Below are 26,371 nucleotides of genomic sequence, written 5' to 3'. Positions count from 1 at the left end.
AGTCATTCACTGCTTAATTCTCTTCTAAGTTAAGAAATCCATGCATGTGTCGTTGAGTGGTTTTGCTTTAAAGTTTATATAGGTCTGTGGTGGAAAATTGTGCTTATTAATTTTATGAAACTATTAAGTTCAAACAAATACATGATACTTTAACTGAAGTTTGTGTTCTTACATATGAAGCATCATTATTCTACTTTCTTCATTGGTTGCTGCGACAGGAGAAACTGAAAAATATGGCTTCTACCCACATTCAAAAAGCAGATCAAGACTCTACTGCTTTGTCTGGTAAGTACTGATTTTCCACCGTGTTTGTCTGCCCTCTAGTGGTCACAGAGCAAAGTCCAAAGAAAAATTCCACAGGTCAGAATCAGATGATTTAGTTTTGAGAAAATATTATTATTATTTTAGTTCAGCCTGGCTCTCTGTGTAACGTATTACTACATTTAGAAATCTGGCACAGGTCAATAGCCTAGACATTGGCATACACTTGTACAGTGCTGTTATATATGGTGTTATCAAGTATGCAAGATTTTTAGTTCAATACTAAAAGACTAGTATCAAAATAATTTATACGTTGGTAAAAAAATAACAATGGAACCCAGTCAAAATGACAATTATAGATAAAAGTTTTGAACCCTCACACCTGGTGCTAAGCACTTTCCGTACGTTATCTGATTTTATCTACACAGCAATTATGGAAGCAGGTCACCATTTTACAGATAAGGAAACGGGCTTAATGTGGCTAAGGTCAAATATATGACATCACTTATATGTGGAATCTAAAAAATAAAACCAACTAGTGAATATAACAAAAAGGAAACAGACTCACAGGTATAGAGAACACACTAGTGGTTACCAGTGGGGAGGGGGAAGATACAGGTAGGAGGTTAAGAGGTACAACTACTAGGTATAAAATGAATAAGCTACAAGGATATATTGTACAACACAGGGAGTGTAGCCAGTATTTTATAATAACTATACATGGCATATACCCTTTAAAAATTGTGAATCACTGTGTTGTACAACTATAATTTATAATATCGTACATCAACTATATATCAATTTTAAATGTTTTAAAAAGGTCAAATATAAACCATAATAATAGCTAACATTTTTAAAGCAACTTTTAAGTGCCAGAAACTCTACTAAGCACTTTGTTTGTCTGTATTAGGCAAGGTTCAGGGTAGGAAACAGAAGCCTCTCCAGAGATTTAAAGTGGAAGTGGGTAGAGACAGAGAGTGCAGCCCTTACAGTCAGGGAAGGGCCAGGGAAGCAGGTTCTCGGGTGGCTGGGATGCCCGCCGGGATGACACAGGCCCAAGGAGCTCCCACCTCTGAGGTTGGCCCCGACATAAGGCCACAGGTCTCACAAGACTGAAAAATCCGGACAGTGGACTGGAACTCCACTGCAGGAAACCTCCGAGTTCTGACACCTTGCTTGCCAGCACAGACGGCTGAGCTGCAGGGACGTGGCCTCTCGCTCCTGTCCAGCATCTGCCTCTGGTGGACAGAACACAGCTCACACCCAAAGTCCCTGCTGCCAGGGAGTGGGCCTCCCTCTTCTGGCCGCGGCGGACCAGGAAGTAGCATGGGAAGGGGTGGGGGTGGACATGGGGGCAACTGGCCACATCACACACAACGTCTTGTCCGTCCAGTCCCCACAGAGGCACATATTTTCGTTTCTGCATCTTGGAGATGGGGAGTAGAGGCACCAGCAGGTGACATCATATGCTGGAGCATCAGGGTAGGAGGCTGTGCCTCTTTCCTCCCGAAGTACAGCACGTCCCACGCTCTTGATGTGACCGCACGATGTAAGCGTTCATTCCAGGTTAGAATAACGTGGAAACGGCGCCTCCTACACAACACATCTTTCTTCATGTTTCATCAGGATGAGACCCAGATTCAAAGAGAAGTGAAGTGAAGATGGTGCTCTTCTGCTGTCTCCTGAGTGAGTTGACTGCCTGGGCTTGGGATAAAAAGACGTAAAATCAAAACGCAGCTCTCGGGGGCTTCCCTGGTGGCGCAGTGGTTGAGGGTCCGCCTGCCGATGCAGGGGGCACGGGTTCGTGCCCCAGTCCGGGAAGATCCCACATGCCGCGGAGCGGCTGGGCCCGTGAGCCATGGCCGCTGAGCCTGCGCGTCCGGAGCCTCTGCTCCGCAATGGGAGAGGCAACAACAGTGAGAGGCACGAGTACTGAAAAAAACACAAAAAAACCCGCAGCTCTCCTGCTCACGTTCTTGCGGGAAAACAAATGTGTTCACTAATGCTTGTAAGACTGCCAGGCACAGGGAGCTCGTGGCGTTGCTGGCGCTGGAATGTGGGTGCAGTTGGCATATTTGGAGGAATCGAGGGGCGGTACACGTACTCGGCGCAGAGGACATGGGGTGCTGTTCTTGACTGTCCAGCCGGGCTCGCCGGGCTGTGCCTTCCCTCCGCGTGCTCTCCAGACGCGTCCTCAGCTCCAGAGGCGGATGTGGAGCCACATCAGGCCAGTCTGACGACTCACCTCAAAAATGAGCGCATTGGTAGAGGACCCGTGGGGACTGAAAACAGAACTGCAACGTTGTGTGGTAACCGTCTTCGAGGCAGTCATTTCCTGACCGCTTTAGGTAATGCCCGTGACTCCTGTGGAGATTCCTGCGGGGGCGGGGGGTCCTAATTCTTGTCTCTTCTGAGGCACAGTTGTTCATATATATATGTGGGTATATATGTATATATACGTGTGTGTATATATGTGTGTGTATATATGTATGTGTGTATACATGTATGTGTATATGTGTGTGTGTACATGTATATACACATATTTTTGCAAGGCTGGTTGAAAACAGTGGCCTTTGTCCTCATCCAAGAGTGTATTAAAAGCACTTGGGGAGGGCTTCCCTGGTGGCGCAGTAGTTGAGAGTCCGCCTGCCGATGCAGGGGACACGGGTTCGTGCCCCGGTCCGGGAGGATCCCACATGCCGCGGAGCGGCTGGGCCCGTGAGCCATGGCCGCTGGGCCTGCGCGTCCGGAGCCTGTGCTCCGCAACGGGAGAGTCCACAACAGTGAGAGGGCCGCGTACCGCAAAAAAAAAAAAGCACTTGGGGAGCTTCTAAAAACCTCCTAAGCTAATGCTGTGTCCTGGCGGTTGTAATTTAATGCATCTGAATGAACAGAGTGGGGCTCAGAAGTGCATGTTTCGAAAATTCTCTGGCGTGAGTCTAAGCTCACCTTCCTTGTGAATCATTAACCTAAAATGGATAGCGCTGTGATCTCTTCAGGAGAAACTGAAGACAGAGGCTCTGTGTTGTAATGACAACTTGAATAAGATTAAGTCATGAGCCAGCGATGTCACAGTTTCCTGGATTAGAAATAGCTTGTTTGAATTTTAGGAGCTAGAGATTTAATAGAGATTTAAAAGTGTCAGAATCAAGGATGTAATATTTGTAGGGAAATTAATTCTGGCCTTTTTGAAAGGTGCCTGGCATTTTTTTAAAAGGGAGTGCATGTAAAAGATCTAAAGCGCCCTCAAGTGGCTAAACTCTAAATTACATTTTAGTGCAAAGATTTGAAAAAGGTGAGTAGAGAGGGAAGAATTCTTTGGAGTCCAGGATTTTCTTTCCTTTTTTAAAATAAATTTATTTATTTATTTTTGGCTGTGTTGGGTTTTCGTTTCTGTACGAGGGCTTTCTCTAGTTGCGGCGAGCGGGGGCCACTCTTCATCGCGGTACGCGGCCCTCTCACTGTCGCGGCCTCTCTTGTTGCAGAGCACAGGCTCCAGACGCGCAGGCTCAGTAGCTCTGGCGCACGGGCTTAGTTGCTCTGCGGCATGTGGGATCTTCCCAGACCAGGGCTCGAACCCGTGTCCCCTGCACTGGCAGGCAGATTCTCAACCACTGCGCCACCAGGGAAGCCCCAGGATTTTCAATTCACAATATTAGAAGCTGCGATTTGAAAAGGAGATGTGGATGCCATGAGATGTGTCATTTAGCTGAAATTTCCTTCCAAAATTGGTGGTGAATTATTTCCATCCCTAAACCTCAGGTGCACTAGGGATGTATATCACCTTAGGAAGTCCATATTTCACTTGCAGTTTTGTTTTCTTATTGTAACCTGGACTGGCCTCCTTAGACTCACTTTCCATTGAAATTCACCAGGATTATATCATCTGGGTTGACACAGAGGAATAATCACATATTTTTGTAAGCCTTTGTTTATAATGAGGATTATGGATTTATTTATCCAACAAATATTAATTTAGGAGCTATTCTGTGCCAGCATTACTCTGGACATTGGGATTACAGTGGTCAACTAGACAGAAAAGATCTCCATGCTCAGGGATGTGTGTGAGGTGTGTGCAGAGAAGACAAAGACCCAAATCGCACCCAGCCCAACTCACCATCACCCCTTCATAGGAAACGCCATCCATGCAGATCATCTGACGTGCTTTGAGGGGACTAAACATGGAGGTGGGACGGAATCTCATGGGTGTGCTGGCAGCTTTAGGTAGGATGGTCAGGGATGGACTGAGGTGAGATATGAAAGAAGTCAGCTGTATGCAAAAGAGGGGAAGAACAATCAGGTAGAGAAAGAACAGGAGGGGAAGAGCCAAGCGTGTTTAGGGGAAGAGTACAGAAAGCAGAAAAGCCAATGCGCAGGGAGGAAAGTAGCAACTGGACCAAGAGGAAGCAGCTGCTAACCAGACCTTGACCGCTGTGCTGTATCCGAGCTAGTGAGCCAGCCACTGGAGGCTTTTAACAAGCGGGATGCGGAGTGAGTCAACTGGATTTGCACTTTTGTAAGTCACTCACGTGCCATGGGGAGTATTGACTGGAGAGAGGCAAGTGGAGAAACAGATCAGCTAGGAAGCAATAGCAATAGTCCAGGCGAGAGAAGATGGTTGAACTCAGATGGTAGAAATGGAGATGCAGAGAAGTAGACAGGTTCAAGTGCACAGGTTTGCGAGGGGAAAATTGGCAGGTCTTGTTAATGGCTTCGATGTGAGGGATAAGGGAAGGAGGACAGAGGATGACTCCGGAGTGTTTGTCCAGTGTTACAGGGTGGAAGGAAGTGCCGTTTATCATGATATGTAACACAGAAGCAGAAGTTGGGTTAAGGTGGGAAAGCACCTTTTGGAATTGCTACCTTTGAGATGCACGTGGCATATATGCTAACATGTCAATAGGCAGCTGGCTCTAAGAATTTAGAGCTCAGGGCAGAATTAGGAACTGGGCCTGTGCATTTGGCACTCATAATCTAGTCATATGCATTATTTAAAGCCATGGAAATGAATGAAATTATCTAGTAAGAGGTTAGAAAAACACAAGTAAGCTGAACTGAACCTGGGGAATTCTTACTTTTTGAGGTCAGGTGGCAGCAGTGAAGTCATCAGAGGTGGCTGAGGTGAGACATGGAGAAAAGCAGAAGAGCATGAGGTCGCAGAAATAAAGGTGGTATTTCAAGGAATGAGTGGCCAAGTACGTGAAATGCTGTTGAGTGTAAATTAAAATAAGAATTTACAAATGTCTACAGAATTTGGCAACATGGAATTTTTTGAGACCTTGACAACAATTCAGTGCAGCGGTGTGGAAGAAAGCCAGATTAGAACAGACTAAAGAATGATTATGTAACATCATCGAGAAGAGATGTCAAGTAGAAACTTCCAGGAATTGTGCTGTAACAGGGGAGCAAAGAAATGGGTGGCAACTTGACATTTTTCAAGTAACATCTGTTTCCAAGTTGGGTTACAAAGAAATGTTTTCATACTTACTGGATCAGCATCTTAATAGAGAAAAACATCAATAGAAAATTGATGATGTAGGAATGAAGTCCTTGAGAAAGTAACAGGGGTTGGCAACCAGAGTGCACTTGGAGGAGCTGGTCCTTAAACGGGAAAGGGGCACCTTTACACCAGCAGGAGATGACAGAGACCATGGCCATAGACATGGATCATGTTCATCTCCAGCTAAGGTCACTTGACCATCTTAAGAATCTTGTGTTTTTGAGTTACAACATCACTTTTTTTTTTTTTGCCAGAATTTCTTTGTGCTTTCCAAAATTTGGGAAACATCGGGCTAAATAAACTTCCTTTACTCTGGGACTTTTCAGACTCTTTTTTAAGTTAAAAAAAAAAGTTAAGTTTTTTATTGGAGTATAGTTGATTTACATTTACAATGTTGTGTTAGTTTCAGGTGTACAGCAAAGTGAGTCAGTTATACATATACATATATCCACTCTTTCTTTTTTTTTTTAGATTCTTTTCCCATATAGGCCATTACAGAGTATTGAGTAGAGTCCCCTGTGCTATACAGCAGGTTCTTATTGGTTATCTATTTTATATATAGTAGTGTGTACATGTCAATACCAATCTCCCAATTTATCCCTCCCCCCCACCTTATCCCCTGGTAACCATAAGTTTTCTACATCCATGACTCTACTTCTGTTTTGTACATAAGTTCATTTGTACCCTTTTTTTTTTAGATTCCACATATAAGCAATATCATATGACATTTGTCTTTCTGTGTCTGACTTCACTGGGTATGACAATCTCTAGGTCCATCCATGTTGCTGTGAATGGCATTATTTTGTTCTTTTTTATGGCTGAGTAATATTCCATTGTATATATGTACCACATCTTCCTTATCCTTTCAGACTCTTTGATTTGCTTATGTGTATTGTAAATTTCCAGAAGGGAATTTATAGAATGCAACATTCTCCAAACCCATTTGACCACATAAATCTTTTCTCCTGAAGTATTCTTTGTACTTTGGAAGAAGATTTCCGAGGAACATACCTTAGGAGATCCTGAATAATCAAAAGGACTAGAGTTTCTTTTATTAAAATTGATTTCTAAAAGGCATTTTTCTTTATATCGTTTCTCATAAACCCCATTTTTTTCTAGCCCTCATATGAATTGAAAAGAAATGAGATTATATGGTAAATATGTGGGCATATGCTATTTTTAGCCAGTTCCTGACTTTTCCTTGATAAACTGAACAGTAATAATGTAAGCACTACTTTGTATCTGATATTGATATAGTTGGATTCATCGCTACCATATTTGTTACTGTTTTCTATTTGCTGCCCTTGTTCTTTGTTCCTGTTTTTGTCTTCCACTCTTTTTCTGCCTTTTGTGGTTTTAATTGAACATTCCATGAGATTCCACTTTCTCTTTTATTAGCATATCAGTTATACTTCTTTCTTTAACTTTGTAGTGGTTGCCCTAGAATTCTCAAGATATGTTTATAATTAATCCAAGTCCATGTTGGAAGAGCACCACACCACAGACAGTGTGAGTACCTTCTGGTAACAAAATAATCCTAATTCCTCCCTCCTGTCCTTTGTAGCATTCCTTACTTTCATTTTGTTTATACATAAACATCCTTAAGCACATGTGTACTTAATATACATACATCAGCATATGTAACCAAATACATTGTTGCTGTTATTTTCAACATACTGTTATCCGATAGATCAATTAAGAATCAGAGAAATAAAATAAAAGTTTTTATTTTACCTTCACTAATTCTTTCTCTGATGCTCTTCCTTTCTTTATGTAGATCCCAGTTTCTGACCTGTGTTAATTTCCTTCCCTGTAAGACTTTTTTTTGACATTTCTTGCAAGGAGGGTCTACTGGCAAGAAATTCCCTCAGTTTTGGTTTGTCTGAGAAAGTATTTCTCCTTCACTTTTGAAGGATAACTTCCCAGGGAACAGAATTCTAGGTTGGAGGCTTTTTTCTCTCAATACTTTCAGTATTTCACTCCACTTTCTTCCTGCTCACATGGTTTCTGAGAAGGTGTTGGATGTAATCTGTATCTTTGTTCCTCTGTAGGTAAAGTGTTATATTCCTCTGGCTTCTTTCAAGATTTTTTCTTTATCTTTGATTTTCGATAGTTTGAAGATGATACGCCTACATACAGATTGTGTTGGTGTTTATCCTGGTGTTCTCTGAGCTTCCTGGATCTGTGTTTTGGTGTCTGACTTTAATTTGGGGAAATTCTTAGTCACTATTTTTTCCACTATTTCTTCTGCTCCTTCCTCTCTTCCGTCTCCATCTGGTATTCCCATTACATACATGTTACATGTTTGGTGGTTGTCCCACAGTCCTTGGGTAGTCTGTTCTGTTTTCTTCAGTCTCTTTTCTCTTTTTGGCGGTTTCTATTGACATATATGCAAGCTCAGAGAGTCTTTCCTCACCTGTGTCTAGTCTACTAACAAGCCTATGTAAGGCGTCCTTCATTTCTGTTACAGTGCTTTTGATCTCTAGCATTTCTTTTCCTTTCTTTCTTATGATTTCCATCTCTCTGCTGACATTGCCCATCTGATCTTGCATGCTGTCTGCTTTACCCGTCAGAGCCCTCAGCGTATTAATCACAGTTGTTTTAAATCCCCTGTCTGATAATTCTAACGTCCCTGCCATGCCTGGCTCTGATGCTGGCTCCTTCCCTTCAGATTATGTTTTTTGCCTTTTGGTAGGCATTGTAATTTTTCTTGAAAGCGGGACATGATGTACCAGGTGAAAGAACTGCTGTAAATTGGCCTTAGTACCTTGGTGGTGAGTGGGAGGGGAAGCGTTCTATAGTCCTGTGATTAGGTCTCAGAATTTAGGGAGTGGAGGCCTCTGGGCTATGAGCTTCACAAGTGTTTCTCAGTTTTCCCTCCCCTCTTAGGTGGGGCAGGATGGCTAGAGCGGGCTGCAGTTGGGTATTTCCCTTTCCCCCAGTCAGTTAGGCTCTGATAATCTCCCAGCAGGCTAGGCTCTGGTTAACTAGTTTCACCTGAGGGCAGCCTTTTTAAGAAGAGAGTGCTCTGGTGTATTTCAGATGGTTCCTTTTCCCCTCCCACTGCCGGAGGCCAAGGAGATTTTTCTCAGATACTCACCGTAGAAGCCTTGTCAAGATCCTGGAGGTAAGTGTTACAAAACTGTGGGGGACCTCCTATGACTGTGTTTACCTGCAGCGTTTACCTCTCAGCGTTGTCAGCACTGAGTCTCCAGCAATTCATTAATTACAGTGCAGGGTTCCCCCCCAGCATTAGTTCCCATAGCTGTTTCGGCTCCAGTAAACCCCAGCTCCCTGTATTTGACTGTCTGTCTCTCCAGTCTTGGGGACAGCAGTTGGCCTGTGTCCTCATGTCTCTCATGGATCCAAGAAAAGCTATTGATTCTTCCGTCTGTTTCTGTTCAGCTTTTTTTTTTTTTTTTTTTTTTTTCTGCGGTACGCGGGCCTCTCACTGTTGTGGCCTCTCCCGTTGCGGAGCACAGGCTCCGGACTCGCAGGCTCAGCAGCCATGGCTCACGGGCCCAGCCGCTCCGCGGCATGTGGGATCTTCCCGGACGGGGGCACGAGCCCGTGTCCCCTGCGTCAGCAGGCGGACTCCCAACCACTGCGCCACCAGGGAAGCCCAGTTCAGCTTTTTACTTGTTGTTGGGAGGGAGTGGCAACTTCCAGACTCCTTACGTGCGGAACCAGAAACCCAAAATCTCCCCTTTCCTCTAATATTAAACTCTGAATAAAAATCCATTCGTTTACAAACAAAAATTTAAAATGTATCACAGTCATATATCACCTATACTTTGAGTATCAGATTTAGGAACTCCCAAACTGCCTAATATAATATAGCATCTTCCAAATAGAAGGCATTTTACAAATACTTGTTGAATGAGTACATAAATGTATGAACTTCATTTACCATGACCATTTATTATTTATTTATCTTGAAATGAGGAATTAAGTATCTTTTAAGAATTTTTTAATTGAAATATAGTTGACATACAATATTGTATTGGTTTCAGGTGTGCTGCATAATGATTTGACATTTGCATACATTATGAAGTTACCACCACAGTAATTTGCATCTGTCTCCATGCAAACTTATTACAATATTCATTTATTATTAAATTTAAAAGAAATCCAGTTCATTTGCACTATTTAAAAGAGTTTGAATCATCTACCTATTCTGTCTATTGTTATATTGGAATAGTAGCAATGGTTTTACTGTTAGAATAGATTCTGGTGGTCAGGAAACACCATTTGCCCTTCCCCAGACTAATTAAGAAACGTTTTAAAATTAAAAATGTAATTAATTAAATAGTGAATATTCAACCCCTCGAGGTCTTGTTTATCTATATATAGATATATTTTTTTATTAAAGTATAGTTGATTTACAGTGTTGTGTTAGTTTCTCATGTACAACAAAGTGATTCAGTTATACATATATATATTCTTTTCTATTATGGTTTGTTATAGGATATTGAATATAGTTCCCTGTACTATACAGTAGGACCTAGTTATTTATTTTACAGCAGTTTGTATCTGCTAATCCCAAACTCCTAATTTATCCCTTCCCCACCCCCTTTCCCCTTTGGTAACCATAAGTTTGTTTTCTATATCTGTGAGTCTGTTTCTGTTTTGTAAATGAGTTCACTTGTATCATATTTTAGATTCCACATAGAAGTGTTATCATATGGTATTTGTCTTTCTCTGTCTGACATACTTCACTTAGTATGATAATCTCTAGGTCCATCCATGTTGCTGCAAATGGCATTATTTCGTTCTTTTTATGGCTGAGGAATATTCCATTGTATATATGTACCACATCTTCTTTATCCATTCATCTGTCGATGGACACTTAGATTGCTTCCATGTCTTGACTGTTGTAAATAGTGCTGCTATGAACATTGGGGTGCACGTATCTTTTCAAATTAGAATCAGATCTTGTTTTTAAATCCATGGTAGAACCCAGCAGAGTAAGCTGCACATAGTACGGACTCAACGAATATTTGTTGAATTTAATTAGACTTTCAAAACAACCTGTCTTCATTAAACTTAGCAAAGAAAGCTACACATATTTGTTTCATTTCAGGAAATCCAGGAGGGCCCAATCACCCCAAATCATTTTCAGAAGGAGACCAATAATATCTGAAATGCCACTTTAGAAAGTCACTTCTTTGCTCATCAAACCTAGATGAAATATTTAGTATGTACCAGCCACACTGCTAGGTGCTGGGAACACTAGGCCACAGTCTGGTGCAGAGAGTCAGGCGTGCAAATAACATCACCTATTTTGTTGTCTTTACTTTTTGACAAAGGATCTTCATCTGCCTTTTGTGTAGTGTGCTCCTCTCTGCGTCCTGCTCCTTTTCTAAGTGTTTTCTTATTATTCTTAGTATTGTTCATCTTGGAAAGGTGAGCAGTTCTGAAAGAGAGCTGGGTGAGGTATCAGAGGAAAGGGTGGGCCTGCAGGTTTTGAAGATCAGCCAATTTCCTCACACCCTCGGGGTTACAAGAAGGTCCCCCCGGGGCTCTGTGAAGTCTAGAACGTGGTACGAGGTGGGGGATGTGCCTACATCCACACATGCACACACAGGCGTGCTGAGATCTTTTTTCCTTCTCCAGTGGGCAAGATTAGCACCTGCAGGGCTGCTTGCTACCGTATTTTATTCTCCGTGCTGTCATTGCCATGGCAGACAGCTTTTTTTTTTTTTTTTTTTTCAGTACGCGGGCCTCTCACTGTTGTGGCCTCTCCCGTCGCGGAGCACAGGCTCCGGACACGCAGGCTCAGCGGCCATGGCTCACGGGCGCAGCTGCTCCGAGGCATGTGAGATCCTCCCAGACTGGGGCACGAACCTGCGTCCCCTGCATCGGCAGGCGGACCCTCAACCAGTGCGCCACCAGGGAAGCCCAACAGCTTTTTTATATATTTCCTCTTTCAGTTCCACCTTCCTGGGGCCACTTCTTTGCAACACAAAGGCATCTTGGAGGCTCCCGCTGCCCGTCCCACATGGGAATCTTGCTATTCTAACCAGAGACCACTGTTTGCCCCTGAACGTGGGATGTAGCTACGGTGAACTCAGCACGCTGCATACACTGCCTGGGTTCTGCTGAGATCCTGGTCACACTTTCAAGGCCCTGGTCTAATCATCATTGCCCTTTGGAACTCTTTTCTATGTATTTTCATCCAGAGTTATGGACTTTCATCAGTTTTTATTGAAGATGAGGTGGTCTTTTCTGGTTTTCTCCTGATTATTGTTGGATAGTTTCTAAGAAAGAGGGACAGAGAATCTTTTGCTCTGCCTTCTTTTCCCAGAATTCTCTCAAAAGGCTTAAAAAAGTAGTTGTAGTGGGAGTGAGGAAGAGAAAGGTGGAAGGCTAAAAATTGTTGGTGATAGAAAATCAGAGTTGAAGATTTAAGAAGTGAAGTGTTAGATGGTGACATGTTCAGATACACTCTTAAGTATCCGAGGTCGAGCGGAGATGAAAAAGTATGGAGGTGAGGTAAGACACTGTCAGGCCGGGGTCTTGATTCCAACATCCATGTGAAATCTGATGGATAATTGCAGTAACTGGCAGTGAAGAGAAGGCTGTGGATCCCATAGCAGGGCTCTCAGAGCACGTGCGTTCATTGAAAGCTACGGGTAAGAGAGTAAGAAGGCAAACCTTTTATGCTGTGTCTTAAATGAGAGAAGTTGCATCCCATGACAGTTGAAGAGAAAAATCATAAAGTGCAGGAAGTAGGGGCAGGCCTGGTAGGCAGTGTCTGCAGGCGTCAGCCGGAGCTGGGTGTGTGGACTTGCAGGGGCGGGGCGTGACGGATCACCAGAGGTGGAACTCTGTGTCAGGAGAGATGGCTTCTGCTTTCACATAAATCACAGCGCCTTTGCCAGCATCGGGTCTCATGCCTTCCTAGGCACTTTTCATGATACACAGAAACTCTGCTAAAATCTGTGCTGGAATTTCTGATTTCATTAAATTTTCACAGGTGTATTTTCCTGACTTCTTAATTAATATAGAGTAGAAAGAAAAATACTATGAAAAAATGTATGGTAGCTGCTTTTTCCTTCTGATGGAATTGCTTACATTATCTCTGGGGTAGATGGTTCTTTTGTTGGTGAAAACACTGAGATGGGCTCTGATGGCATTTTTGCTTGAGAAACACAATGCTGTTGGTCTCATTTGGATGGAGTCAGTGGGAGAAGGACAGGCGTGGACTGTTTGACAAGATAGAGTGAGAGGAATTTCGAGTTATGGTGAGTCAACCAGAGATCATCTAAGTGACAATCAAACGAGGAGGAAGGAGAGCCTCATGAATGTGATGGAAGGCAGGGGACTTGTGGGTGAGTATGGACATTGAAGAATATTTCCACAGCAGGGGAGTAATAACAAGTATCTAGAAACAGGGATGTCCTCCACTGGATTTGCAGTAATTCCTTTCCATTTTATACCTTTATATGGTTACTGTCAAGTTTCCATTGAATGCTTTTTTGGCTCAGAATAGCCTAGTGTTATTTATAATTTGGGGAAAGAAAGAAAGAGTTAAGGTTAGGACTGGTCATTACTCTGTGTGGCAGAAAACTTGAAAGGGCATGGCTTAAATATGATGGGAGACTTATTTCTCCTGTAAAGAATTCTAGGGGAGGGCCATCCAGGGCAGCAGTGCCAGCCCCAGGGTCATCAGGAACCCACAGCCCTTCCTGTTCTCCATTCAGCCACCTGAGGGTACGGTTCTCATCCAGCAGTTCCCTGTGGTCACTACAGCAGGCATCAGACCCCATCCTACCGGAGGTAGGATGGGGAAAGGGAGGAAGAAGGGCATGTTTCCTCTTTTCCAAAGAGGCTTCCTGGAAGTTGCACAGAACTCCATTTCCACAGACCTTTTTACACATCTCACTCACCAGTACTTAGAGACAAGGGAGGCTGGGAAACCAAGACTCCTAGCTGACTGCAAGCTGTCTAGCTGAAAATTAGTATTCTTTATTTTAAGAGACAAGGTGAGCACATGTATTTGGAAGGAGACAGGTACTGGTGTTTCTGCTGCAGAAACATGAAATCCAGCAGAGGGGCAGGAGGGGCAAGCTGGCCAGCTGGGGACCGCAGCTGGGTGAGCTCGCAGCATGGAGATCCAAGCTGTGGCGTGGGCTGACTCAGAAAAGTAGTGCCTCTCCATCCCCATCCCCTCAACCCAGCTCTCAAGAATGCTCAGGAATTTACTGGAGGGGACCGGTAGAGCTGCTACTGCAGGTGAGGAGGACTCGAGCTATCCGTTAATACTCTATTTGATCTCAGTAGGAACAATCTACGCCCAAGGGGCGGACACATGAATTATGGTGCAGGAGGCCCCGTCGCCCACTTGTTAGGGTGGGACAGCTCCAATCTGACTTCGCTCTCCAGCTCTCCTCTTTACCCACCCCACACGTTTATACCTTTATATTCCCTGTGTTGGTAAAAATATTTATTGAATAGTTAAATACCTTTTAAAAGTATTTCTAACAAACATCATCTCTCTCTATCTCTTTTTATAAAACAAATACATCTTGTATGAATTCAGGATGCTTGTCAAGACCTTGGCTAGTTATATAAATCTTGACCTATGGACCAAAAGTCTGATTTTCATTGTATATGTCCTATTGCCGGCTGTCTTGGGAAAATATGGAGGGAGCTTCAGGGTCTGTGATCAGCTGTCCATAGGATTAAGATTCCCCAAAGCAGGAGGAAAGCAGGAGACTATTATCCTAGCCACTTGGCCTGGAAGCCAAAAAACTCTCTCTGGGGAGGAAGAAAGTTTTCTAGCCCTGGGTGGAATAAAAATAGTTGTATGTGGGCTGCCAGTGCAATATTGGTGTCACGGCAAAAGTTCCTTACTCCTGCGTCCAGAAGACTTGATTTACAGAGTCTTGAAAAAAGTCCTGGGAAAGGAGAGGGGCAGATGGATTTATAATTTTATTATAATCAGATATGTTTCCAGTCTTTTAAAATAAAACCTGAGCCCTGGGTATTTTTTCTTTGACCGGTGTATCTTATGAACTAAGGTCAACATAACATTTAAAATTCAATAATTTAATCGGTGGATATAATAGAAATCACAGTTACAGGTGAATTTTTCTCCTTTAAAGCAAGAATTCTCAAAACGTTTGGTTTTAGAGACCCTATACACACGGAAATGCTATTAAGACACTAAGGAAATTTTGTTTATATATATTTATAATAGAAATTAAAACAGAATTTTAAATGTTTATATGGATTCATTTGAAAACCCATACTAATCTCATCACATGTTAACATAATTTTAATGAAATAACTAGATTTTCCAAATAAAAGTTGAGTGAGAGAAGTGGCAGTGTTTTACCCTTCTGCAAATCTTTCTACTACCTGTCCTAATAGTGGATTGCTGGATTAACCTATCTGCCTCTGCATTCAGTCTTTGGTGATATGTTTCTTTGGTTGAAGTAAATGAAGAAAATTCAGCATTGTACGCACATATATAGTTGAAAAAGGGAGGAGCGTTTTAATAGCCTTTATAAATAATTGTGAAGAACCTTCTTCGATACCACACCCAAACTCAGCAAGTGGTAGTTTCTTAAAAGTTAATGGTAATGTGGAATCAATAAACATGTCATTACATTAAAATCCATTGGTCTATCATGTTATTTGAATGCAGTTTTTACCCATGCATATTTCTGTAATATGACACATTGAACATTTGGAAAATATTATGTTGAATTTTGTAGTCTTCCAAATGTTGATGAATTTCGTTATACAATATCCAGAAATTTCATTAATATCACCACCAAATTTACCAGAAAAGTCTGGAAGTGTTGGAAAGCTGTCAAGCTAATGGAAGCTTTTACTTGAAGCTTAAACAGTGTTAATTTGCAGTAAATACTGTTAGTTGTTATCCTTAAGTGACAGGCTCACTTTGTTCATGTTTGAGAAAATGTATGACAAGATTCAAGTCTGAATAATATTTGTTTTCCAGCTGTTCTTTTCAGTAAAAGTGATGTTTCATGAAAATAGTAGAAGGTTCGGCTCACAACTTAAAACAATTGCACAAATGTTTTTCCTCATGACAACCGTCAGATTTTGACACGCAACAGAAGTGCCTTATGTGTACTTCCCATCTTGTCACACAGAATATTAAAAAGACATGTACTCAAGGGTCCAGATTTAATAATATTAATATATCTGTGCTTCGTCAAGGACATCCTTAAGTGGAAGTGGATGTGTTGGCCTGAAGAAAATAATGACCACTCTGCAGTTTGGTGCCACTGCCTCCATTCATTCTAAAGTGCCAGCTGTTTAATCCATCACCATTTTGCACATTCAGTGCAGATGTCAACACAGTGAAAATGACAAAGTCTTAGTCTTCTTATTAAAATGGCTCTAACCTTTTGGGGACCCTCAGGGGGCTGAAGACCACATTTTGAGAACTGCTAAACTAAATTATTCAATAATATGTTTCAACATAACTTAGCACAAATCCACTAGATTTTAGTGTTCAGTTCTATTTTTGAACTCCTTGAAAATTAATACATTTGTATTCTTAACCTCATTTAAGTTTATTGGACAAAATTTTATTTTGACGATTAAAAGATGTCTACTAGCGATTAAAGTGGTTGAATATTTTCCCTTGCCTGTTAATCCCCTTCCTTGGAGAATATAATTTATGAAGCAGCAGACAGAAGGTGACACTGTCTCTGAGTTCCATCTTAGTGAAGGTTGATGGGATCAAAAAAAAACCCTGTTAATTTAACATGCTATTTTAAAGTAGAGCTTAATATTTATCATATTTTCTTCAGTGATACTGACCTCTCACTCTTTTTAAAACTGTCTTTCAGTCATTCACTGAAATTGTTAAACCTCATTATCTGGTGAGATAGATTACTTCCAAACAGTGAGTGTATCTTACAGATAGTAGGGATTGTATTCCTCTTTCCGTAGTCACCTGTTTTTCTCCTCTACTAGGCACAGGGCACGGTTTTACTGGCGTGCCCACGGAGATCTCTTTCAGCTCCCTTTGTTCACCTTTTCTTCTCTTCGGGAAACTCCATGTGCCATTCATTCTTCTTCAAAGCTGCCAGCTTCTTTCTGAACCCGAGTTTTCTCTCTCCACAACTGTGTTTGCAGAGCACACTCCAAACTTATTTGTTCCTTTGTGCCTGTAGAAAATAGGCATATAGACCCTTATTTGTTTTTAGATAGTAACTAAAAACCAATATGGGAAATATTAAAAATTAAAAAGTCAATTCAGTCATCCCATCTTCCATCTGTTTTATTTGCGCTGAGTCGCTCCCATTTCAATATTCTGTCACATCATCTGGCCTCCACCACTTTCTCCTTTGCAATAAGCCCCCTGGTCTTCACTTCCTTTCCCATTCATCATAGATTTTCATGGTCCAGCTCTTGAACAGTTCTTAATCACATATTTAATTATCTTTCCTTTTTTTATCTACTGTGTACTGAATTGTATCACCCCCAAATGCATGGGTTGATGCATTCCTAATTCCCAATGTGATGGTATTTGGAGACGGGGCATTTGGGCTATAAGGAGAACTAGATGAGGTCGTAAGGGTAAGGCACATGATGGCATGTGTCCTTACTAGAAGAGGAAGAGAGACCCCGTGTGCTCTCTCTCTCTCTCTTTGCCGTATAAGGACACAGTGAGGAGGTGGCCATCTGCAGTGCAAGAAGAGAGCTCTCACTGGGGAGCTGAATAGGCCAGCCCCTGGATCTTGGATTTCCCAGCCTCTAGCACTCTGAGAAATATTTATATTCTATTGTTTAAGCCACTTAGTCTACAGTATTTTGCTATGGCAGCCTGAGCTAAGACACCATCTATCTGGAAGAATTTCTATCTTAGATCAATTCAACTGCCTACTTTTTCCATGTCCACGCTTGATCGAGCTGTTGATCAAATCTTGAGATTTCCAAATAATTTTTGACAGTCTGTTACTATTCATTACCCTATCTAGGAGGCCTTGTAGTTAGAATGGGAGAAATTAGTGAGAATTTTGATCCTTTTCTACTCTCTTCAAACTTGTCTCCATTTCCCTCTCACTCTCACAATGGAGAACTGCTTCTTCTACTTCATTGGAGGAACTGGAAAGAAACATGTAGTTTAGAGAATCTGAATTCATATCTTTGACACATTCTGGTTGTGTGATATTGGACAAACTATCTTCTCTGAGGTGTTCTTTTTCATTTGCAAACGGGGAAGAAATTATCAATGTTACAGAAAGTTCTGAGTATTAGATGAACTCTAATCACCCTGATTGAGACATAAAATGTAATCAGTGAATATTGATTACTATATTTGTTCATATTAAGAAATTGAAACCATGCTATGGGAATTCTCTCAACTTCCTGCCACTGCACCTTTAAATTTCTTTATATTCTTGTTTATTCTTTCCTTCCATTGCAGTGTAATGATCCTTCTTCAAACCCATTCCTCGGCTGTGCTATGCCTTCATTATACCTTCATGAGGTCTTTGTTCTGTCATTTATTCCCACTGCCCCCTCTAGCGTCACCTTCTTCCTCCATACTGGATCCTTCTCATTAACCTTTAGACTGAGACAGGATTCTGTGATGTTTTAAAGTAAAGCTGTTGATATTCGCTTCTATCTCATTATTGCCCTATCTTGCTCCTTTTCTCAAACCATCACCTTCTTGAATCTGGTTAAAGGCTCACCACTTGGGCTTCCCTGGTGGCACAATGGTTAAGAATCTGCCTGCCAATGCAGGGGACATGGGTTCGAGCCCTGGTCCGGGAAGATCCCACATACCGCAGAGCAACTAAGCCCGTGTGCCACAACTACTCCCACAAGCCACAACTACTGAGCCCACGTGCTACAGCTACTGAAGCCCGCGCATCTAGAGCCCATGCTCTGCAACAAGAGAAGACACTGCAATGAGAAGCCAGCGCACCGCAACGAAGAGTAGCCCCCGCTCGCCGCAACTAGAGAGAACCTGTGCAGCAACGAAGACCCAACGCAGCCAAAAATAAACAAATAAATAAATTTATATATTAAAAAAAAAGGCTCACCACTCAGGATCCAACTTAGATGGCACTTTATCTAGAAGTCTGCCCATAATTCCTGCAGTCTTGTCTAGACGCCCTTTTCAATGTCATATCTTAGCAAACTGCTCGTCCCTGTCAAAGCACATATCATGCTAGACTTGCCTCATCGCTTTCATCGTCTCCCCAAATATTGCAAGGTCTCTAAGGGCAAGAAACCTGTATTTATCTTATTTACTATCATATCTTCAATACTTTGCACGGTGCTTGGGGTATAGTAGGCATTCAATAACCATTTATTAACTGAATAAGGGGAAACGGATAAAACTTAAGGAAAACTAACAAGAGAAGTTGCAAATGTTTGAGATATTTTAAAATCATTGTCTCGAGTACTCACTGATTTATATATTATCCTGAAGCGCTGTTACAGGTTTAAATATACTGTTTAAAATATATCTTACAAGTTTTAAGATATATTTAAATAGTTAACAAAGTAGAGACTTGATGCTACAGAGGCCTAATATTAATCCTTATGTAGAATATAATTTAAGAATAATTAAATGGTCAGTGCACTTTTGAACTTGCTGAATTGCTTTCCCATTTGCTTTCTGCAGTCAAACTTAACTTCTGCCAGAGGTAATAATGGTGGAAGGCCACAAATTGGTGAAAAGACTTTCCTTTTCTTTCTTTTTTTAACTCACAAATAATATTCTGTTTTTTAAAAAATTATTTATTTATTTATGGCTGAGTTGGGTCTTCGTTTCTGTGCGAGGGCTTTCTCTAGTTGTGGCAAGCGGGGGCCACTCTTCATCACGGTGCGCGGGCCTCTCACTGTCGCGGCCTCTCTTGTTGTGGGGCACAGGCTCCAGACGTGCAGGCTCAGTAGTTGTGGCTCACGGGCCCAGTTGCTCCGCGGCATGTGGGATCTTCCCAGACCAGGGCTCGAACCCGTGTCCTCTGCCTTGGCAGGCAGATCCTCAACCACTGCACCACCAGGGAAGCCCACAAATAATATTCTTGAAATCTCCCATATTCTGAATGGAACCAGCCTTACTTAAAAGGGCACTTGGGATGTTCTGAGCATGACACAGAATATATTGAGGATTATAAATCTTAGACCATTGAATGAGGCGATAGTTCCTAGATGAGATGCCAAACTCTCTCCCTCCTTTTGTTTTGTCCTGGAAATGAGAAGGGCTGCCATCCAGGAGCACCCCAGGGAAGAGAAGTAGACTATTTTGGCTCATACGATTCTATGAAATCTGTGCTCTCTGAGTTAAATTATATTGCCTGACTCCTAGGGCACGGAGGATACCCTGTGGCCAATAAAATATTTTGACATTCTTTCATTCATGGTCTCTGCTTCCTTTTGGAAATTATGCCAGTCACAATGGGCTGTGATGGCTACAATAAAAAAAAATGGTGGGGTCGTTAGGTATATGTAGCCACAAACAAATAGCTCTCCCTGTTTTTATTCCTGGGGCTGGACCTTAATTATTAAGACTTTTTCATCATATAAATCTTCAACAACCTCAAGCTCAAGGAAAGCCCCTCTTCCTAGGAAGTAGTATTGAAGTACACATTAGAAAACACAGAAATGCTACATAGCTTGATCAATGCCCATAAAATGCTTTCTTACTCAAGAAGTGGGTAATTTGCAATTCAGTGACCCAGATGCTGGTGTCATCCTAACCTCCACGCCTACCAGATACCCTGGTAATACCACAGTCCATCTCCAGGACCATAGGGCCTTTCTCCCTCTCCTCTTGAGAGCAGCCAAAGGAAGAGAGAGATGTGATTCCCTTTACTGTGCTGTATATGAAAGTTGCCGAGGCAAAACAACAAAACAAAACAAAAAACAATGAACAGGCTGGGCTTTTTGCCTGGGCCCATTGTCTTAAGGCACTTCCTCTGGCCTGACTTGAAAATAAAATCAGAGGAATATTAATGTTTCTTGTCCTATTTATTATAATATAGAAAATGGTATAATAATTCCCTAATATTTTTCTAAACTGAACATTTTTGCTGACCAGTGTAAGGGTTACCCAGGGTTCCTAATTAGTGACCCATGGACTTGGAGGTGAATGCATACCTTGCTGGTAACATTGGTTTTTATAGCTGTACACAGGTGCATTTTCCTTAGGAGATCTTATCAGATTACCCAAGAAATTCAAGACCTGGAAAGGATTAAGTTTTGTTTACCTATCTATATAAAAATATATAGATATAGTTACAGTTAAAGATACAGGTATAGACCCCATCAAATAACATATTATATATATAACTATATATGCATGCATACCTGTGTGAATACACGTAAATACACATACACATGCTTATGTTACTTACACATATGCACATAGTACCTACCAACATGTAAAGTTGTTGACATTTTAAAACAACCAAAGGTTTTACAAAAAGAAATATGCTTGATTGCATTGAACATTTTTCTCGTAAGGAGACAGATCATAGTATGTTTATGCAGAGGTCACTAGGATGATAAATTGCTTGGGGAAAGAAAAAGATACAGAGATGGTTTGTAGTAAGGTCAAAGCACAAATCGAGACTCTGTGTAATTTCATCTTTCTTATTCTTTTTATTTTCTTGATTTTCCTTCTTGGCTTGCTTTTACCCAAATGAGTATCAATAAATGGCCATGTCAGTATTAACAATGAATGAACTAAGCCTAAGTAATTAATTTCATTAATGTCTTCCCATCACTCACCAGGGGCACATGTATCACTTTAGAATTGTCAGGGCTAAAACAAGTCATGTAATGTCCTTTCTAGATTTAATGCTTTCTACCTCTCACGATACATAAGAGAAAACACTGAGATTATATTCTCTGTTCAAAGGGCCAGAGAAAAATCCAGCATTTTTATCATGGAAACTTTACTGATGAGTTCCACAGACACAGTTTGAGGGTCTGAAATGTGACATCGGAGTTCTCCAAGTCTCTCAGAGATGCCTCAAATTCCTTCTGACCATGCTTTGGATTTATCATCTCTGTGGCCAGCAGCACAGACATGTCCCGGGCATTCACCCGTTTTGCCGTGTGTTTAGCTGGACAAAAGTAGTGCTGAGCAATGCAGAGAATATATACTTTGAAAAGGTCTCTAAGCACCGTTTTGTTCATAGTCAGTGATGCACTTGAGCCAGCAAGTGTTTAATTTCTAACTTAATAAAATTACCAAAATGTGGATCTTAAAATAGGTATTTAAGAAGTGTCTCTTTGGGGAGTGACTGCCGTCAGCAGCATGGAAAGCTTGCTTGGAGATTGCAGTAGTACTTACTGTAAAAGAGCATCTGCCCCTGGGCCTCTTAATCCTCTTGCTCATAAAAAGTATCCAGCCCTAAGAACAAACAGGAAAGGAAGGGGGTGGAGAGGACTGCTGAGTCCGCGGCTGGAGGCCTCCGATGGGGAGGGCCCGGCCAGTGAGCGCATCTCTGAAAGCCACTTTCAGGCACTCATGTCCCGCATCTGCTGGCTCCTTTTGTTTTATCGCTCTGCAAGGCCATGTCCAGTTTATTCAATCTAATGTAGTTAATGAACATGAACTCTTCAGGGTCGCTAAGGACCTTTCCTAATGAATATCAGAACCTTAGAAAGGGAAATGATAAGGGATGCAACAGTGTTCTTTGAATCACTAGACCAAATAAATTGGACAGGACATAATAGCTTCTTGTTTTTGCCAGAGACTCACTCCGGTTCTTTGGAGAGGAATTCAATCATTTTTGTCTCGGTCAACTCTTTATCAGCTGTTTGAATTATTTGATGACTAGCTCCAGTGAATATCCTGGGGCCAGGAATTTTTATGAATAGCTTAGCGTGCTTGTCTGTATAATAGAAGAATTCAGAATATTTCGGTTAAGCATATTTTTCTTGCCAAATCTTGTATCTGAAGTTCAGTGTAATGAAGCAACGTGCTCACTTGGTATCTTTTGAGAGTTGCTTTCATTTTCACCTTTATATTTCAGTAGAATAATACGAATGAAAGCATTCTGAGGATGAAGGATGCCACCAGCTTCCACTAAGATTAATCACCCTTTTAAAAGTAGATGATGCTGTTTTAAAATTAAAATACAGTCTTCTAGTGTTTAAATGATTTTCTCAATAATAATAATATCTTAATAACTCATAATAGTGCTTCTTATCAGCTTTACCTGTGTAATTCATTTAATTTTCACCAAGACTGTATGAGGTAGATACAATTAATATATCTGTTTTACGGAGGAGGAGACTGAGGTTCAGAGAAATTTAGAAGTGTACTCAAGGTCACAGAGCTGTTAGGTAGCAGAGTTGAGATTGAACCAATGCCCCAGAGACTGTGTTCTTCACCACTGAAGAACTTCACCACCATACTACCTTTTAAAAATTTATAACACAAGTTAGGATTATTGAGTGTTGTTGATCAACTATGTGGTAGTATAGAGGAAAATTTGAAAACTAGTCATGACATTACAAAAAAAAGCAATTAGCCCTGAAATCCATAGGTTGTTTTTTTTTTTTAACCTTATTGATCATGCTCAATTAAAGGTATTTAAGGCACATGGCCTTATGGATTTTTGAGGCTGCAAGGAACAGAGATGTGTTTGGTTACGGTATATAATAGGACTTCTGATTGAGGAAGAGCAGGAAGTAGCCTGAAAAGCTACATTTCCAGCCCCACTTTCAGAATAAAACTGTAATTCTGTAGTCGTGCCTTAGGGAGAAGTGGAACTTCAGTGTTCGACATTGCTCTGGTCATAACCTGGTTCTCTGGTGCTGCCTCCAGAAATGTGGGTCCGTCTTTCCTGTTGACCTTGGCTATTTTATACCCCAGCTCATCTTTGTTTCACCTGCTTTTACTTCTGCTGCTGCTAAGTGACTCTGTCTTTGCAAGTTTCCCCAAGAGAGAGTATTCATTTTGGTTGAGTTGTCATCATCCAGTATAAGGGCATTTCTTATGGACAGAATCCTGTGACAGTCACCTGTGGATGGCTGCCTTAGGGTATGACAACCACCCCTGTTCCAAGAAGCTGTGCCCAGTATTGACAACCTACGCATATGAAATTCCTAGGTCAGTTCCCTCAGAAGAAAGCTAAGGACATTCAGCACATTATGTCCAAATCATACCTCCATGTATGTCCCCCTAAACTATATAAATGCTGGTCAACCTAAACACTTGCCTCAGTTAAGCTAGATATCAGTTACAGTCAATGAATTTCTTATTTAAAATGAATGAAACAATGTTTTCTAAACACACAAGGTAAAAGTATTAGCTAAATATTAGATTAGAACATATATTATACAATATGTATAAATTTAAATATACATGGCCAACTTCCAGATCTGCTCTCAATTCTTAAATCTTTGTATTTTCTTACAAAGATTTAAGAATTGAGAGCGGATGTGTCTTTAATTGAAGAACTCCAAGTTTAATATTGAACTAAATTCTTTTAAATAGGACTTAAGTTATTCAGTTCTGTTGCTATTGGTTTCTTTTTATTTGGCTGTTAATTAAAAAAAGCAATGACTCTGTAATTTCTAGGGCATGATGTGCCTTTCAAGATTGTTGGCACAAGTAATAAGATATATTAAACTGAAAGGATTCAGTCCCTGTGGATGGACGTGTGTCCCCCTGAGTATATTACTACCTTGACTGAGTGGTGGCGCATCCTGATGGATTACTCATCTAAGCTTCCCTCACTATTGGGAATCTTGATCCCCTGTATTCTTGTGGCGGTTTAATTTGGCAGACCTCTGCACGGATCCTCATATAGTAAGGAAAACAATCTGATGGGGGAAGAGGAAAAGTAAAATGGGAATAAAAATGAGCTGTGGTGAGCAGAGCTTTCTCAGAAAACTGAGACACCCATGCCCAGAATATTTTTAAAATGTTCTTCCTTTTGTTACAATTTGACCTGTTTTGAAATAACAGGTTTTCTTCATTGATTTATTTCTTCTTTAATCTTTCCTTGATAGTTGTGGAATGCAAGCTTGATATGCCACTTTTTTTTTTGTTACAAAGAATTTTACTTTGTATTTGTCATTGAGAAAAAAAATGTCTCCAGTGCCTTTTACCTTACGTGAATGCAAAACTGAATTGTGTTTTTCCCCTGCCCCCCGCTGATCTCTGGAAATGTCTTGTGAATTGTGTATTATACTAAATTCCAGCTGAACTTTGGTTCCAAGTAGCTTAGAGACAGCTCTGTGCTACTCGTTAGTGGAAATGTTTTTATGCCCATGGTGGCAGGTAAAGGAGAGGCTCATAAAATATTTATAAAAAATAGAATAAACTGGATTAGGAGTGGGGAGTTTGGCACTAAATTGTACCACATTTCGAGGTGGGTCACTTAACCCCTCAACCCTCAATTTCTTCACTGGCGTTTGTCCTCAGAGGTGGTGTGAGTTTGAAATATTAATATCAGCTGTTTGGTACACAGTGCCATTCCTAGGTCATTTGAAAATACTATTATTTTTTTATTAGATAAATCTGATTCCCTAAGAAATGGACACTCTGTCAGCTAAATGACACATTGTTGAAAGAGAAATAGTCTGATAATAGGACTAACACGTAGATAATTCATCTTTTGTTTAGCCATGATACCATAGACTGTCAGACTCTTACAGACAGAAAGGACTGATGTAATGCAGCATATTCAGGGTTTGATCTTCGGTGCCCTAGAGGTTGATGTAGTTCCTTCAGGGACCCCAGAGTTGTAATGAGGGAAAAAGGCAAATTAGTGGGATCTGACATTTCCCCCCTCCATTTCCATGAAAGAAGTTCAACTTTCTTTTTTACATAATTTCGTTGTGTCTCTGAATAATTTCAAAGTCTTTTGCCAAAGATTTTTGAATATTACTCATCATATTCAACATTCTCATTTACAGATAAAATAGCTGATCTCCAAATCTGTCTCGAAATCATGCTAGTCTGTGATTCTAGTTGCCAAAAGAGCTGTGGAGTCCAAAAAAGCGTTAAGATCTTGTAGCCGTTTTTCATCCCCGGCTGTACATTGGAATCACCTTGAGAGACTGACAAATCGTGATGCCCAGGTGCTTCCCAACCAATTATACTAAGTCTCCACAGGTGATTCCGACCGTGCAGCCAAAGGTGGGAACCACTGGCTTGGCGGGAGGCGGAGCTGACTGACTTAAGTTGATGTGGGAGGGGGGTGTTTATGGAGAAAGTGGGCTCTGAGGATCTGACAGATGGGCTGAATTCCGACGGGACAAAATGGAGGCATTTTAGGTCATGTATTAAAATTTATTTCAGAAAATAGAGAGGGGTGAATAGACGTAGAGAAAAAGAGAGAATGAGAGAGAGAGAGGAGAAAATCGGAAGTATAGCATGGCATTAAGAATCAGAAATAACTTCATATGTCAAATTCCGGCTCTATCCTTTACTACAAGTGAAAAAAATGTGGCCAAGTTACCTAACCTCTAAACCTCTGTTTCTTCATCTGCAAAATGGGAACTAAAAGGGGTAATAAATAAGTGAGGTAGTCAAGGCTAAATGAGAAAATTTACATAAAGCCCTTCTCTGAGTGTCGAGGTATAGAAAGCTCTCAGAATTTCTTGACTGTTGCACTCGTCATTACTACCAGTTCCCGACAC

The 26,371-nt window shown here is 41.2% G+C and overlaps 1 long non-coding RNA gene across 1 annotated transcript in view; it reads left to right on the top strand.

Moving 5' to 3' along the window:
• Positions 1–6,294: 6,294 nt before the first annotated feature.
• The window catches only part of LOC137212240 (uncharacterized), a 44,825-nt gene continuing 24,748 nt past the window's right edge, over positions 6,295–26,371 (top strand). The window contains exons 1-2 of the long non-coding RNA XR_010937411.1: positions 6,295–7,270; positions 8,804–8,888. This is a non-coding gene — a long non-coding RNA (uncharacterized lncRNA). The remainder of the gene's footprint in view (positions 7,271–8,803; positions 8,889–26,371) is intronic.

Source organism: Pseudorca crassidens, chromosome 2, assembly GCF_039906515.1.
Source record: "Pseudorca crassidens isolate mPseCra1 chromosome 2, mPseCra1.hap1, whole genome shotgun sequence".
Taxonomy (NCBI): domain Eukaryota; kingdom Metazoa; phylum Chordata; class Mammalia; order Artiodactyla; family Delphinidae; genus Pseudorca; species Pseudorca crassidens.
The sequence above is the reverse complement of the archived record's forward strand: the minus strand, read 5'-3'. Positions and strand labels throughout refer to the sequence as shown.